This window comes from Pristiophorus japonicus, chromosome 1, assembly GCF_044704955.1.
Source record: "Pristiophorus japonicus isolate sPriJap1 chromosome 1, sPriJap1.hap1, whole genome shotgun sequence".
Lineage (NCBI taxonomy): Eukaryota > Metazoa > Chordata > Chondrichthyes > Pristiophoridae > Pristiophorus > Pristiophorus japonicus.
Genome location: NC_091977.1, coordinates 352,074,548 through 352,092,714, shown reverse-complemented (window position 1 = coordinate 352,092,714; position 18,167 = coordinate 352,074,548). Strand labels below are relative to the sequence as shown.

The following is an 18,167-nucleotide window of genomic DNA, read 5'->3' as shown; positions in this document are numbered from 1 at the left end:
CCCAACCCAGTGTACACAGATTTGGACCCAGTACACACACACACATTGAGCCCTGGACCCTATGTACATACACAGCCTGAGCCTCTGAGCCCTGTGTACACAAATACCCTATAGCCTGGACTCTGTGTACACACACCCTAGCCCTGTGTGCATACATTGAGCCCCAGACCCTGTGTACACGCGCACTGCGCCCCTACCCTGTGTACACAAACACCCTGAGCACCTATGTATACACACACACCCTGACGCTGTGTCCACACACCCTGAGCCCCTGACCCTGTGTATACACAAACACCCTGAGCACCTATGTATACACACACACCCTGACGCTGTGTCCACACACCCTGAGCCCCTGACCCTGTGTATACACACACACCCCCCCCGGATCCTGTGTACACAAACACCCTGAGCCCCTGTGTATACACCCCCCCGGACCCTGTGTACACACACACCCTGAGCCGCGGCGCCTATGTACACACTCACGGAGCCCCGGAGCCCCTGAGCCCCTGAGCCATTCTGGAGACATAGACTCCCGAACCCTGAACCATAATCACACTCCTGGATAATGAGGATTGTGCGAAATGACGCATGTGCTCGCTACGTGATGACGTATAGTGCGTGTATTACGGGGTGACGTCACGTGTGGCCCCGCAGTCTGTGGCGGAGCCGGAGGGAGCGGATCGGGAACGGACTCGGCAGCATCTTACCGCACCGGCCAGGTAAGAGGACCTGTCGTCCCGGGCTCATTCACACATAGATCCCCCTCATATCCCCATGGACCCCCTTTATCCCCATAGATCCCCCTCATCCCCATATATCCCCCTTTATCCCCATGGACCCCCTTTATCCCCATGGACCCCCTTTATCCCCATAGATTCCCCTCATCCCCATAGACCTCTCTCATCTCCATCGACCCCCTTTATCCCCATAGATTCCCCCCATAGACCCCCCTTATCCCCATAGACCCCCCTTATTCCCATAGACCCGCTTATTCCCACAGACCCCCTTTATCCCCATAGACCCCCCTCATCCCCATAGAAGCCCCTCATCCCCATGATCCCCCCTCATCTCCATGGACCCCCCTCATCCCCATGGACCCCCCCTTATCCCCATGGACCCCCCCTTATCCCCGTGGACCCCCCTTATCCCCATGGACCCCCCTTATCCCCATGGACCCCCTTATCCCCATGGACCCCCTTATCCCCATGGACCCCCCTTATCCCCAGGGACCTCTCCTTATCCCCAGGGACCTCCCCTTATCCCCAGGGTACCCCCACCCTTATCCCCAGGGTACCCCCCCCTTATTCCCAGGGTACCCCCCCCTTATCCCCAGGGACCCCCCCCTTATCCCCAGGGTACCCCCCCCCTTATCCCCAGGGACCCCCCCTTATCCCCAGGGACCCCCCCTTATCCCCAGGGACCCCCCCTGATCCCCAGGGACCCCCCTCTTATCCCCAGGGATCCCCCTTATCCCCAGGGACCCCCCCTTATCCCCATGGACTCCCCCTTATCCCCATAGACCCACCTCATCCCCATAGACCCCCCTCATCCCCATAGACCCCCATATCCCTACAGATCCCCCCTTATCCCTACAGATCCCCCCTCATCCCCATAGACCCCCCTCATCCCCATAGACCCCCCTTATCCCCATAGACCCCCCTCATATCCCCATGGGCCCCCCTTATCCCCATGGACCCCTCCTTATCCCCATAGACTCCCCTTATCCCCATAGACCCCCCTTATCCCCATAGACCCCCCTTATCCCCATAGACCCCCCTTATCCCCATAGACCCCCCTTATCCCCATAGACCCCCCTTATCCCCAGGGACCCCCTTATCTCCAGGGACCCCCTTATCCCCATGGACTCCCCCTTATCCCCATAGACCCTCCCCTTATCCCCATAGACCCTCCCCTTATCCCCATGCACTCCCTCCCTTATCCCCATGGACCCCCTCCCTTATCCCCATGGACCCTCCCCTTATCCCCATAGACCCTCCCCTTATCCCCATGCACTCCCTCCCTTATCCCCATGGACCCCCTCCCTTATCCCCATGGACCCCCTCCCTTATCCCCAAGGACCCCCTCCCTTAACCCCATAGACCCCCCTTATCCCCATAGACCAACCTCATCCCCATAGACCCCCTCATCCCCATAGACCCCCCTCATCCCCATAGACCCCCTCTCATCCCCATAGACCCCCTCTCATCCCCATAGACCCCCTCTCATCCCCATAGACCCCCTCTCATCCCCATAGACCCCCTCTCATCCCCATAGACCCCCTCTCATCCCCATAGACCCCCCTCATCCCCATAGACCCCCCTCATCCCCATAGATCCCCCTCATCCCCATAGACCCCCCTCATCCCCATAGACCCCCCTCATCCCCATAGAACGCCCCCATCCCCATAGACCGCCCCCCCATCCCCATAGACCGCCCCCCCATCCCCATAGACCGCCCCCCCCATCCCCATAGACCGCTTCCTATCCCCATCCCCATAGACCGCTTCCCATCCCCATAGATCCCCTAATCCCCATAGACCCCCACTGGAGGGTGGGGCAGGAGGCGCGTGGCTTCCAATGCAGACCTCCCATCGACCCCCATGGGAGGGTGACCTCCATGAAGGGGAGTGACACAACCTTCCAAGAGAGAGAGCCCATTGTAGGGAAGGAGACCCACCTACTGCACATTCACAGCCCCCCCCCCTCAACCCCATAGATGGGAGAGGGAGACACCTAAACTGTGTGGGGACTAAAATGATAGGGTTACTGAGAAATGGTTTCTGTTTACACTTATGCTGAAGTTGCCAGGGATCAGTACAAGGAGACACCCCCGCCCCGGGGACCCACTTAGGAGACTGCTTCACAATGCTTGGGTTACCTCTTAGGCAGTCCCTCGGAGTTGAGGATGACTTGCATCCACACAAATATGAGTTCTCAGGTGACTGATTCCAATGTGGGACCTACAGTCTCTGTCACAGGTGGAGCAGACGATGGCTGGAGGGACGGGTGGGTGGGGTCCTTGGGTTATCGTGTGCTCCTTCCGCTGATTGTGCTTGGCTTACGCTGCTCCCGGCGAAGAGACTTGAGGTGTTCGGCACTTTCCCGGATGCTTCTCCTCCAACTTTGAACGGTCTTGGGCCAGGGATTCCTAGGTGTCGATGAGGATGTCGCAATTTTTCAAGGAGGCTTTGAGGGTATCCTTGAAGCATTTCCTCTGCCCACCTGGGGCTTGCTTGCCGTGTCGGAGCTCTGAGCAGAGCGCTTGATTTGGAAGTCTAGTATCGGGCATGCGGACAATGTGGTTCGCCCATCGGAGCTGATCGAGCGCGTTCAATGCTTCGAAGCTGGGGATGTTGGCCTGAGCGAGAACGCTGACGTTGTTTGCGCCTATCCTGCCAATGGATTTGCAGGATCTTGTGGAAGCAGCGTTGGTGGTACTTCTCCAGTGCTTTGAGGTGCCTGCTGTACATTGGGTTACCACCTAATGGATTGTAACTCGTGTGTAACATCTAGTAAAGAATTACTCCAAAGCCTTGCGTAAACCTACCAGGAGTTGCCTTAAATGCTGCTGCCTGCATTTTAAACACATTAGTGGGGGGGGGGGGGAAACATTTTCTGTGACAGGTTAGAGAGAGAGTGCCATGTACACAGATTCAAGTGTCTTCCTTCGTACTGGGATGAGTCCTGTGGAATCAGACTTCTGTAGCATTCCGCAGAAGACAATCTTGGCTTTGAGAATGCATTGTAAAGAATCAATTTTGAACATGGGTAATCTTGCTATTGTGTACAAACTAATTTGAACAGCATTCTAAGGAGTAAGAAACTGCATAGCAAAGCTGGGTGTGAGGTTTTGCAAAGTAAATCATCATCATCACAGGCGGTCCCTCGAACGAAGATGACTTGCTTCCATATGAATTCACAGATGTTTCAATGAAGGACCCGATATTCCAAACCTGAACTCCAGTTGAAGGGGTGGAAGATGCCTGTGTGTGGAAGGGTTAACCAGGAGACCTGCACGGACCTAGTGCGCACACTAAATAAACAATGTGTCGCTAATTACCATGAAGCAGTGCTTGTTTATATTGCCTTAACGATGAGGTACACAGCAAGATTTCCTAAAATCACTGGCTCAGTGTACTATTTTGAGTTGTTTAAGTAGATAAAATAATTCACGCATGATGTAACATTGGCTGGGGATGAGACAGTTTTATTTTTGAAGCGTTCAAGTTCGATCATTGTTTGCCAAGTGTCCCTCTGTTCTGAGTGCATAATGTTTTATGTTTTTTGCCTGATCATAACCAGAACTTGTTTTTGTCCCCTTTGAAATAAATTCTTGCCATATTGGATGTAACCCATTGGGAAAGGATGGAAACAGGTTTGGCAAGGACACATTGTTGCAATTTCTATTTACCACATGAGGCCAACCCATCCAGAGTGATGTGAGAGGCTAGTGCTTGCAACAACAATGGAATTCAAGCGAAAAGGAGAGATTGGAGAAGTGACCAGAAGCTTGGCCAATAAGGTGGCTTTTTAGAGGGTCTTAAAAGAGTCGAGGCAGGTAGAGAACTGGTGGAGTTTAGGGAGGAAATTTAAGTGTCGCTTTAACTGACTGAGGATACATCCACCAACCGGCAGCCAAAGGGAAGGGGGAATGCACAATACTCTGGAGTTAGAAGAATAGAAAGTTGTAGGGGCAGCATGGGTTTGTAGCATTGGAGAACGAAAGAGACCAGGACAGACCATGGAGGGGTTTAAAGGTTAAGGATGAGAATTTTAAATCTGTGGTGTTAAGGAACCAAATCAAAGCAATTTACTTCTTCCATTAGCAATTTTTTTTTATCAGACTCTCCACAAATGAAAGCCAAAATAACATCAGTGGCTTTAAGGGAAGTTTCCCAAAATGAATTTTATGGACAGTGTTTTTTTGTTGCTGTATCTCATTCACATAAAATGTGTGCAATTTAATGTGAAGTTATACCGCACTGTGAACTCGGCTTGAGAGATTGTCTCGCACTTCATGGCTTTACTATGCTCCATGGTCTCCTGAGTAATGGGACATTTATATTGAGTTACACCCAAAATAACTTTGTACTGCTGCGAAAGTGGCAGTTTAACTACTTAACTACACCCTTAGTAAGAGTTTTAAATAGTCACCGATAATGAACATTTAAAGTAAAGGCTGCTCGCCAACTCCAAGAACTTCGTACTGCATTCAATGTTTCTGTAGCATTGTGGCTGGCCATGAAGGAGTTCAACTAAACCTCATGTTTGGTATTTTAAAAAATTCGTTCTTGGCAAGGCTGGCAGTTTATTGCCCATTCCTAGTTGTATTTGAGAAGGTGGTGGTGAGCTGCCTTCTTGAACCGTTACAGTCTGTGTGGTGAAGGTACTCTCTCAATACTGCTCGGGAGGGAGTTCCAGGATTTTGACCCAGCGATCATGAAGGATTTCCAATGTATTTCCAAATCAAGAATGGTGTGTGATTTGGAGGTGAAGGCAGTGGTGGCGTTCCCATGCATCTGCAGCCCTTGTCCCTCGATGTGGTAGATCTTTGTATTGAGATATTGTGAACGTTCTGAAGTATTCATACAATATTTGAAGTCTTTGCACGCATACTGAGGTGATGTAATTAGCAGGTCCTCTTCAGGGCTGTTTATTTTTGCAGATCAGGAGCATTCTGGCCTTAAATGGGACATGTGACAGAAGTAATTGTCGTCTTATGAAATAAAATACTTTGCGTAACAACCATTTGTTTGGTACCTTATCGAATGCTTTTTGAAAATCCAAACATACTACATCCACTGGTTCCCCTTTATCTCCCTGCTAGTTACATCCTCAAATTTGTCGAACACTATTTCCCTTTCATAAAATCATGTTGACTCTGCCTCATCATATGTGTGAGAAATCTCTCCTGAATGTGAACAGACTGGGAGAACTGGAAAAGTAGTTCAGCTAAATTTACCAGTTGAGAAAGAAGGGAATATGGGGAAACATCAGATTGACATTTACTTGACCGCGAAAATCTCCCTGCACGGCACATTGCCGGGTAGGTAAGCACATTGCGAGGATCATTCTCAACTGTACCTCAACACCACCATAACCTATTTAACACTTTGCATAGCGATCGATGAATTAGGATAAAGCACAGCCACAATCCAGAATTAAACTATATGAAGGATAATACATAGGCATGTCTTGGAGGGAGGATACAGATCAGGTATAGTACATTACACAAAACACACTAGTGAGAAAGGCAAATGGTTAACATAGTGAGGTTTATTTACTTCCAGTTCTTCTGTGGCATTGCTTATGGCTAAGAATTTCTCTGTCCTCATCCCGGCAAACCACTCGGGAACTCATAATTTTATTTTCTCTTTTCTACAGGAAAGAAACATCCTGAGTTAAAGGTCCATGCTCAGTTGTGTATCAAGTAAGATAGGCCATCCGAACCACCACTATCACCCTGCCCTTTGTGACTGGCTAGGTACTGCTCTTCTCTAGAAGCTCACAACTTCTGTGTTTTTTTTTCTTATGGTGCTTTCCATTTGCCATTTCATTTCAAAACATTTGAACTACAAATGAGCATAGCCGCTGCACAAACTCTCTGTCTCTCGCCAAGCTCGCTCTCAGTGGCAGGCACTCAGTTAGGCCGCTCTATTTTTTCCAGCAATGTATAGAATCCTCTTGTTTTACCCCCCCGTGTATTTAATTGCTTTGCTTCCTCCTTTCCCTACCTATCTCATTTTGCTCTCCACTCCTGCTCTAGTCTCTAGCCTGTTCCCCAGACTGCCACTGAACACTGCTGCAGGAGATCTGCTAGTAAGTCAGAGTCAAGGGGAGCATAACCTATTTAACACAGCAGAAATCATTTTTAATCTGGACATTAGATGACCCGGGATGCATAAACATGTTGCTCTTGAGGCCATTCAACCTCGAGTAACAGAATTGAAATGCAGTAAGAGAATTCGGGAATTTATTCCATAACACAGATAGAAAGAAATAGGCCTTTGTATTTTAAACCTTTATTTGGAGAATTAATAGAAATGGTAATGCAGTAAAATTAACATTCTTTTATTGCATAGATCTATGTATTGCGATGCTTATAGAAAATAAAGTGCTACTTTTATATCACTTTTTTTTTTAAGTGTATACCATGTACACTGCAATATACAGTACACTCCAGAGACGATAGTCGCTTTTACACAGTACGGATTCAGGGAGACTGAACCTGTTCCCACCACTTTACACTTAAATATAGCTGTGTTATTTTTAACCAATAAGGGAATTAAGGGTTACGGGGAGTGGGCGGGTAAGTGAAGCTGAGGCAACGGCCAGATCAGCCATGATCTTGTTGAATGGCGGAGCAGGCTCGAGGGGCTAGATGGCCTACTCCTGTTCCTAATTCTTATGTTCTTATGTTATTCTGTCTGCCGATTAATACATCCAAAGAAAACTGGGTATATGATTCTGCTGCCCGGGTGAGGGAGTTGGATTCGGATTTAGTCTCCCACGAATCAATGTCACACAAAAGGGTAGTGGAAACCTGGAATTCTCCTCAAGAGCCTGTAGTTGCTGGGTCAATTGAAATTTTCAAGACTGAGATCAACAGATTTTTGTTAGGTAAGGGTTTTGAGGGGAATGGATCAAAAGCAGGTACATCTTGAATAATTGATTCCAACATTTTCCCCACTACTGATGTCAAGCTAACCGGTCTATAATTCCCTGTTTTCTCTCTCCCTCCTTTTTTAAAAAGTGGGGTTACATTAGCTACCCTCCAATACATAGTATCTGATCCAGAGTCTATAGAATGTTGGAAAATGACCACCAATGCATCCACTATTTCTAGGGCCACTTCCTTAAGTACTCTGGGATGCTGACTATCATGCTCTGGGGATTTATCGGCCTTCAATGCCATCAATTTCCCAAACACAATTTCCTGACTATTAAGGATTTCCTTCAGTTCCTTCTTCTCGCTAGACCCTCGGTCCCCTAGTATTTCCGAAACATTATTTGTGTCTTCCTTAGTGAAGACAGAACCAAAGTATTTGTTCAGTTGGTCTGCCATTTCTTTGTTCACCATTATAAATTCACCTGATTCTGACTGCAAGGGACCTATATTTGTCTTCACTAATCTTTTTCTCTTCACATAACTATAGAAGTTTTTGCAGTCAGTTTTTATGTTCTCTGCAAGCTTCCTCTCATACTCTATTTCCCCCCTCCTAATTAAACCCTTTGTCCTCTGCTGAATTCTAAATTTCTCCCAGTCCTCAGGTTTGCTGCTTTTTCTGACCAATTTATATGCCTCTTCCTTGGATTTAACACTATCCCTAATTTCCCTTGTTAGCCACGGTTGAGCCACCTTCCCGGTTTTATTTTTATGCCAGACAGGATATACAATTGTTGAAATTCATCCATGTGATTTTTAAATGTCTGCCATTGCCTATCCACCGTCAACCCTTTAAGTATCATTTGCCTGTCTATCCTAGCCAATTCACGTCTCATACCATCGAAGTTACCTTTCTTTAAGCTCAGGACCCTAGTCTCTGAATTAACTGTATCACTCTCCATCTTAATGAAGAATTCTACCATATTATGGTCTCTTTTCCCCAAGGGGCCTCGCACAACAAGATTGCTAATTAATCCTCTCTCATTACACAACACCCAATCTAGGGTGGCCAGCCCTCTAGTTGGTTCCTCGACATATTGGTCTCAAACCATCCCTTCACCGTATTGTTACCAATTTGGTTAGCCCAATCTATATATAGATTAAAGTCACCCATGATAACTGCTGTACCTTTATTGCACACATCTCTAATTTCCTGTTTGATGCAATCCCCAACCTCACTACTACTGTTTGGTGGTCTGTACACAACTCCCACCAGCATTTTCTGCCCTTTGGTGTTTTGCAGCTCTACCCATACAGATTCAACATCATCCAAGCTAATGTCCTTCCTGACTATTGTGTTAATTTCCTCTTTAACCAGCAATGCTACCCCACCTCCTTTTCCTTTCTGTCTATCCTTCCTGAATATTGAATACCCCTGGATGTTGAGTTACCAGCCTTGGTCACCCTGGAGCCATGTCTCCGTAATCCCAATTGCATCATATCCGTTAACCACTATAAGCGCAGTTAATTCATCCACCTTATTACGAATGCTCCTCACATTTAGACACAGTGCCTTCAGGCTTGTTTTTTTTAAACACTCTTTGTCCTTTTAGAATTATGTTGTAATGTGGCCCTTTTTGATTTTTCCCTTTGATTTCTCTGCCCTCCACTTTTCCTTATCTCCTTTCTACCTTTTGCTTCTGCCCTCATTTTACTACCCTCTATCTCCCTGCATAGATTCCCATCCCCCTGCCATATTAGTTTAAACCCGTCCCAACAGCACGAGCAAACACTTCCCCCTAGGACATCGGTTCCGGTCCTGCCCAGGTGCAGACCGTCCGGTTTCTACTGGTCCCACTTCCCCCAGAACCGGTTCTAATGTCCCAGGAATTTGAATCCCTCCCTCTTGCACCATTCCTCAAGCCATGTATTCATCTTAAGTATCCTGCTATTTCTATTCTGACTAGCACGTGGCAGTGGTAGCAATCCTGAGAATACTACCTTTTTGAGGTCCTACTTTTTAATTTAACTCCTAGCTCCCTAAATTCGTCTCGTAGGACCTCATCCCGTTTTTTACCTATATCGTTGGTACCTATATGCACCATGACAACTGGCTGTTCACCTTCCCCCTCCAGAATGCCCTGCAGCCGCTCCGAGATATCCTTGACCCTTGCACCAGGGAGCCAACATATCATCCTGGATTCTCGATTGCGGCCACAGAAACACCTATCTATTCCCCTTACAATAGAATCCCCCACCACTATAGCTCTCCCACACTTCCCTGCCCTCCTGTGCAGCAGAGTCACCCATGGTGCCATGAACTTGGCTGCTGCTACCTTCCCCTGATGACCCATCTCCCCCAACAGTATCCAAAGTGCTATATCTGTTTTGGAGGGAGTTGACCACAGGGGACCCCTGCACTACTTTCCTACTCCTGCTCTGCCTGATGGTCACCCATTCCCTATCTGCCTTTGTAACCTTTACCTGCGTTGTGACCAACTCACTAAACATGCTATTCACGACATCCTCAGCATCGCGGATGCTCCAGAATGAGTCCATGCGCAGCTCCAGTGCCACAATGCTGTATGACAGGAGCTACAGCTGGATACACTTCCCGCACACATAGTAGTCTTTGTTTTACTTTCGGCCTCGATCTCCCGCTCCCGCTGCTGTGGCTCCTCCCGAACTCCGCGCTCTTTTTATGGGCCTCTCGATCTCCCGCTGCTGAGATAAGATAGGGTGAGAACATACAGGGATCTGAAGGCAAGGATGAGAATCTTGGTCCATTTTCTGGGTCATGGCGAGACAATGGAGCTTGGTGAGGACAGGGCGATGGACATGGGCCTTGGTGTGGGTGAAAGCTCATCCTGTGCTCTTACAGATATATTTAGCTTTAACTAAAAGTTGCTGGTTGATATTAGCAAATTTGTCACAGAACAGCAATTGAACCTACATGGCTCATTACTGCACTGGTGGTACATTTAGACTTTGAGCCATCTGAAAGTTCCAATGGATTTCTTTTAAGGTAGGTTATCATATGGGATTTCCACTAGCTCGGCAAATTAGAAAAGAACTAATAGTTATGACATTGATATTTTCATTAAGCAATCTGCAGAATGAAAGAATATCTTCTCAAAGTGAATGTTTTAGGTCGTGTAGTTAAAAATGTTTACTGTTTTACTATAGTCTCACTTCCACTTGCATTTCAGCTCAAACTCTTCTAGATACCTTTTGTCATCTGATATGCATTTGAAACACTTTCCTATCTGCTCCTTGCCTGTTTCCTACCTCTTCACTCCATGTTAGCTGTGCTGCTATGCACTGTCCCAGTTAGTGGGATAAAGGATTTCCAGCATCCTGAGTGCCTTTAAAGAGCATATAATGGCTCCATTCACTGGTCATCTTTGATTCTACTGTGCATTGAATTCTCTTTTGGCTATTTGTTCTTAGCATGCAACATTACTATGGTTTCTATGTAAGGAAATGTTTGCATGCTTTTAGCCTCTCTTGCTCCAACAATGTCAATGATTTGGCGAATTTCAGCCCATCTATATGCCATTCTATCCCTCATCATTCTTGTGAATTTCAATGAATCACAGCCGTATCCAGTGCAAGTCCTCACTTTCAAAAGACCGCCATCTCAGAATTGCCTCAGTCTCAGGCAGCATTACTTAAGCATGAGTTATACTCACATGTAGTTCAAACCTTCTGGGCAAAGATCTCAGCAGTGCACTCTAATTTGATTTTGATGACAATAGCCATAATTATTATACTGGACACAAGGTTGTTCATAAGATTAACGCAGCTCAAACTCCTTTCCTGTTGTTCTTCAATATGGTGACTAATGTAATAATTAACGAAAGTGAAGAAAAATATTTGCATTTCTATAGTGCCTTATCACATCACATCACAACGGACATGATTTTTGTAGCTCGACAGCTGCAGGAAAAATGCAGGGAACGGCCTTCTTCGACCTTACAAAGGTCTTTGACACTGTCAACCGCGAGGGTCTATGGAGTGTCCTCCTCCGTTTCGGATGCCCCCAAAAGTATGTCACCATCCTCCGCCTGCTCCACGACGACATGCAGGCCGTGATCCTTACCACGGATCCATCACAGACCAAATCCACGTCCGGACTGGGGTCAAACAGGGCTGCGTCATCGCCCCCAACCCTCTTCTCAATCTTCCTCGCTGCCAACTCCACCTCACAGTCAACAAGCTCCCCGCTGGAGTGGAACTAAACTACAGAATCAGTGAGAACCTGTTCAACTTTCACCGTCTCCAGGCCAGGTCCAAGACCACCCCAACCTCTGTCGGCGAGCAACAGGACGCGGACGACGCTTGCCTCTGTGCACATACGGAGGTTGAACTCCAGGACATAGTCGACGTATTTACTGAGGTGTACGAAAGCATAGGCCTTACACTGAACATCAGTAAGACAAAGATCCTTCACCAACTTGTCATCGCCACATAGCACTGCCCCCGCAGTCATCAAGATCCATGGCGCGGCCCTGGACAACGTGGACTACTTTCCTTATCTCGGATGCCTTCTTTCAACAAGAGCAGGCATTGACGACGAGATCCAACACTGCCGCCAGTGCAGCCTTCGGCTGCCTGAGGAAAAGTGTGTTTGAAGACCAGGCCCTCAAAACTGTCACCAAGCTCATGGTCTACAGGGCTGTAGTAACACCCGCCCTCCTGTATGGCTCAGAGACGTGGGCCATGTACAGTAGACATCTTAAGTCGCTGGAGAAATACCACCAACGATGTCTCCGCAAGATCCTACAAATCTCCTGGGAGGACAGACGCACCACCGTTAGCGTCCTCGACCAGGCCTACATCCGCAGCATTGAAGCACTGACCACATTTGATCATGCTCCGCTGGGCAGGCGACATAGTTCGCATGCCAGACATGAGACTCCCAAAGCAAGCGCTCTACTCTACTTGTCCGTGGCAAACGAGTCAAAGGTGGGCAGCAGAAACGTTACAAGGACACCCTCAAATCCTCCCTGATAAAGTGCAACATATCCCCACTGACACCTGGGAGTCCTTGGCCAAAGACTACCCTAAGTGGAGGAAGTGCAACTGGAGGGCGCTGAGCTCCTAGAGTCTCGTCGCCGAGAGCATGCAGAAATCAAGCACAGGCAACGGAAAGAGCGTGTGGCAAACAAGACTCCCCACCCACCCTTTCCTTCAACCACTGTCTGTCCCACCTGTGAGAGAGACTGTGGTTCTTGTATCGGACTGTACAGCCACCTAAGAACCCACGCTAAGAGTGGAAGCAAGTCTTCCTCAATTCCGAGGAATGCCTATGATGATGATCATCATATCTCTCAGGAATGCCATAAAGTGCTTCGCACAAATTACTTGTTAAAGTGCGGTTGCTTTGTAGGTTAATTTATGCACAGTTTGAATAACAGATCCCACAATACTAGTGAGAAGAATGACCAGTTAATCTTTTTTTTGGTAGTGGTCTCTGTCTACTCTCCACACCTGTGGACACGTCTCTATAAATTGATAAATCTAAACCTAACTGGAAAAGAAAATTTGGTGGTCCCTTTGTCCAGATGTGCACCACTTGTCTTTGAAGCATTCCTTCATGATTAATTGCATTCAAACAATTTCATTCTCATGAGTTAAAATACCTCACATGGAAACAATGATGAAGATCGCCTTGATCTCAGCCAGGTGTGTTGGGAGTTCGTAAGTCCAACCGTCATGTCTAATTGGCCGGCCACTCCTTATTTGGTAACCTAATCCTGGGCTCTCACCAAAAATTTATTTCAAATTTTACTCTGAACTGGAAATTACCATACTTTCTACTGACTTCAGGAATATTACTGTCCCATATCATAATGGCTTTGTCCATGGACTGTTCTGCACATCTTTGTGTAGCATCACAGTACATGCAAAAATGATGCACAGGAAAAGACCTACTGGTCCATCCATTCTATCCCCAAAATCTTTTTTATTTATCATAGAATAGTATAGCACAGAAGGAGGCCATTCAGTCCATCGATTCTGCGCTGGCTCTTTCGAAGAGCAATCCAGTTAGTCCCACTCCCTGGCTCTTTCCCATATCCCTGCAGTTTTTATCCTTAAAATATTTATGCAATTCCCTTTTGAAAGCTAGTATTAAATCTGTTTCCAGCATCCTATTAGGCAGTGCATTCCAAATCCTTTTTTTCCGAGAAAATTGTTGCTGGGAATAAAATGGATCCTGCTGCAGGAATATGTTATAGCTGGATTCCTGCAATTAGGAAAACCTTTAACTAAATTAAAACATGTAGCTTTAATATTACTTTGAGGGAATTACTTTGAAAGGGACAATGTTGCTGCTCAAATGTGCTTCTTGTTAAACAAATTATATTTACTTATTTTTAAGTGTCTAAGAAAAGGATTAGGCCATTCAGCACCTCGAGCCTGTACCACCATTCTATTCTAATGGCTGTTCCGTACCTCAACTCCATTTACCTGCCATTGCTCCATATCTGATCCTCATACTTAGTAAACATCTATCCATCTCGGTCTTGAAAGTTTCACCTGGCTCAGCGTGCAGAGAGTTCCAGATTTCCACTACCCTTTTTGTGTGAGGGGAAAAAGTGCTCCTTGATTTCACCCCTAAATTGCCTAGCTCTAATAGTAATCTAACTCTTTTAAGGTAAAAGCTAGCACAAGACTATTCAGATTTTTCCAAATTTTCCAGATTTTGACACGAGCACTTAAAAAAGGGAGTATATTGTGAATCCCCAGGACAGCTTAAAAATGTTTTCTTATGAGCTGTTAAACAAATGTGTGTAATGCATCTATACAGTCAATCATCTTGATAGATGAGTTGGTCCAATGTTATCCCATTGGTAGCAAGCCTTGATTTTGATCAGCAAGCAAATGTACCCTTGGATGACTTAGTAAACTCATTTTACTGGAGAAATGAAAGGAGTGCAAGTAATTGAAATAGATAAAGAAAATAAAAAGTATACCACTGCTCTGTGCTATCAAGAAGTTCTTGTCTGCAGTTTCTCTGTGCATCAAGTTTCAGTTCAAGGAATGATTTTTGAGAAAGTACATCCACAGAAGGAGAAAATGGATAAGTCATTCCGACCAGTTTTGAATCTCTCCTGGGAGTGGTTGCAGAGTATCCCCCCTCGTCCTTCTCGACCTGGCTGCAGCCTTTGACACGGTCAGCCACTCCATCCATCTCCAACGCCTCACCACTCGCCTGGTTCCATTCTTATCTATCTAATCGTAGCCAGAAAATGACCTGCAAACGGCTTCTCTTCCCAGTCCTGCATTGTTACCTCTGGTGTCCCCAAGGACCTGTCCTTGTCCCCTTTCTATTTTTCATCTATATGCTGCCCCTTGGCGACATCATCCGAAAACACAGCGTCAGTTTCCACATATACGCTGGCAACACCCAGCTCTACCTCACCACCTCTTCTCTCGACCCCTCCATGGTTTCTCAATTGTCAGGCTGCTTGTTCGACATTCAGTTCTGGATGTGCAGAAATTTTCTCCAATGAAATATTGGGAAGACCGAAGCCATTGTCTTTAGTCCCCGCCACAAACTGTGTTCCCTAGCCACTGACTCTATCCCTCTTCCCAGCATCTGTATGAGGCTGAAACATAATGTTCGCAACATAGGTGTCATATTTGACCCAGAAATGAGCTTCTGGCCACATATCCGCAGCATCCGCTAAAACCGTCTATTTCCACCTCCATAATATTGCTCGTCTCCGGCCCTGCCTCACCTCATCTGCTGCTGAAACCCTCATCCATGCCTTTATAACCTCTAGACTTGACGACTCCAACACACTCCTGGCTGGCCTCACACATTCTACACGATATAAACTTGAGGTCATCCAAAACTCTGCTGCCCATGTCCTAACTCGCACGAAGTCCCGTTCACCCATCACCCCTGTGCTCGCTGGCCTACACTGGCTCCTGGTTAAGCAACTCCTCGATTTCAAAATTCTCATCCTTGTTTACAAATCCCTCCATGGCCTCGCCCCTCCCTATCTCTGTAATCTCCTTCAGCCTCACAACCCCCCCCCCCCCCCCCGAGATATCTGCGCTCCTCAAATTCTGCCCTCTTGAGCATCCCTGATTATAACTGCTCAACCATCGGTGGCCATGCCTTCAGCTGCCTGGGCCCTAAGCTGTGGAACTCCCTCCCTAAACCGCTCCCCCTCTATACACCTCTTTCCTCCTTTAAGACGCTCCTTAAAACCTATCTCTTTGACCAAGCTTTTGGTCTTCTGCCGTAATTTCTTCTTACCTGGCTTAGTGTCAATTTATTTTTGTCTTGTAACACTGCTGTGAAGTGCCTTGGGACATTTTACTTCGTTAAAGGCACTATATAAATACAAGATATTGTTGTTAATATTGATAGCAGCTTAGGAATCTGATTTCAATTTTGGGGAATGGTGTTGGGTCGTGCCGAAGCAAAAGAACAAAGGATTTTAAAACTGAATAAAATAACAAATGTAAACAAGAAGGATACAAATGAAAGATGGTCAGTTGAAGTGGTTGATTGGAAGAGAGCAAATATGATGGAGGAAGAAATGTATTTTACAAGTTTTATTTCTGTATTACAGAGCAAGAGGGTCAATGGGACCCACAGAGACAGACTGCCTTGTAATTTCTTCATTGGCAAATGTAGACTACATTTGTGTGCATCGGCTGTAGACGAGAGGAATTGGGCTAATTCAGGTTGGTAACAGTTCATTTAACAATTTTAATTCCTTTTCACTATCTTGGTAAGGGAAACAAAATAGGCACAAATCTTTGTCTCCTAATTGTTAATATTTTGAATATGTTTTATTGAATCAAAGTCACAGACTTGTGGGATCATATGGGTCCCTTTCTCAGGTGAAAAATAGAGAATCATAGTTAGTTTAAATCTCAGTTGAATGATGTTAGAAAATTCTTTCCATTCATAATATTTTCTGTCTTCAGTGGTAAAAATGTAAGGAATATTAATCAGAGGGCATTAGGTAGATCTTTAACCTCTTCCTCATTAAAGAACCAGCTGGAAATTTACTGTCCATGTCTAGGATTTATTGGGTGCTTAAAATTTTGCTTTAAAATTTAACTGTCTTAACCAGCCCAAATTATATTAACTTACATAAACACGACACCCTTCAGAAGAGACTGCACTATTATGAATGAGTTGGTCAAAACAACAAAATCATGAACCAACATTTTGTAATGAACACACTTACGATAACATAATTAATACCATCTTAAGATAAACATTAAATAGCACACAAGGTACTTGAGCATATCTTATCAACTATCAGAATTAGTTACCCCAAGAAGAATAATGGCAGTTCAGGTGTATTTTAATAGCACCGGCTCGGCTCTACTTAGTATGAAATAAAGTTACGCTCAATGTCCAAGACCGACATAAAGTTGGCAAGGTTAATTTATGTTTAGACTCTTGTATAGCTGACAAGTTAACAGCTTTGACTAACAAGGGACGCCTGTAACTTCTTGCATGCCCAATTTTGTGCTCTCACTCGCTCTCTATGTCTGGTGTCAAAAGCACAATCTTTTATGCATTTAAGTCCACAACGTAAAACCTCTTTCCACCTACTCAGGTAACTGACTAATCTGAGTGATGCCTTTTATTACACGTCAATCACCCTAAACAGACATGGCAAAGATTTTTGAGCCAATTTTCATGATTAGATAAAGAAAACAGATTTGCTGCAGCTGGTAACTCTTTTTATTTTCCCAGCTTTGACAAATCTGGAGTGGATGAAAGTTGCATTCCTTTTGAGTTCCTCCCAGTCTTGCTTATTTTGCCCAGGCAGCATAATCTATGTTATCGCTAGGTGAGTGGCTTTGACAGCTGTGGTTGAGGTCTACCAGCTGTGGTTCTGAAAGGTATTTTAACCTCGTACAGCTGTCTGAACTGCCCACAATTCTTACCATTAATTATTTTTTCTGTTTTCCCAGAGTTTGACAGAATTGTTGAAAATCCCAATTTTTAGGCTGTTTCTCCGACAGTGATCTTGTGACATTTATAGTAATCTGTAAAGAAAAATCATCCATCAGTAGTTGGGTTTTTCAAATCTGTGCATGCAAAGCCTGGGGTACATTTCTTACATGATGCTCAACTACTACTACTACTTCATTTTAATCTAGCTTAGAAAATGTCCAATGATGCTTCATGGAGGAGAAATATATTCTAAGCCGGAGGAGAAATATATTCTAAGCCAGAGGTGGACAAGTATTTGGGCTGGAGGGCCACTTAACAAATTTTGGTGAGCTGTTGAGGGCCGTACTTCAATGTTCCCCCTAAGATGCATCGCTGCGCACCAATTGTGAGGTCTCATGCAGGCCGCTCAGCAGCTCCTGCTGTTGCAAGAGATACTGTGCATGTGCGGCTGTGCAGCAAATTTAAAGGAACTGCGCACAAAGAAAACATTAGAGGGAACATCGCATTGCATTGCATAAGCATAAATTCAAATAGTAGTCACGGTTTTCAGGTACGGTAGCACAGTGGTTATGCAATCCAGAGGCCTGGACTAATGATCCAGAGACATGAGTTCAAATTT

At 45.8% G+C, this 18,167-nt stretch overlaps 1 protein-coding gene across 3 annotated transcripts in view; it reads left to right on the top strand.

Moving 5' to 3' along the window:
• Positions 1-648: 648 nt before the first annotated feature.
• Positions 649-18,167, top strand: part of reck (reversion-inducing-cysteine-rich protein with kazal motifs) — a 194,833-nt gene continuing 177,314 nt past the window's right edge. For 2 of the 3 annotated variants that reach the window (XM_070890515.1, XM_070890505.1), the window contains exons 1-2: positions 661-719; positions 16,200-16,314. The gene's annotated coding sequence lies outside the window, so the exon portion shown is untranslated. Of the gene's footprint in view, positions 720-6,383; positions 6,484-16,199; positions 16,315-18,167 lie in introns of all 3 variants that reach the window. The other variant, XM_070890511.1, reaches the window with a different exon arrangement.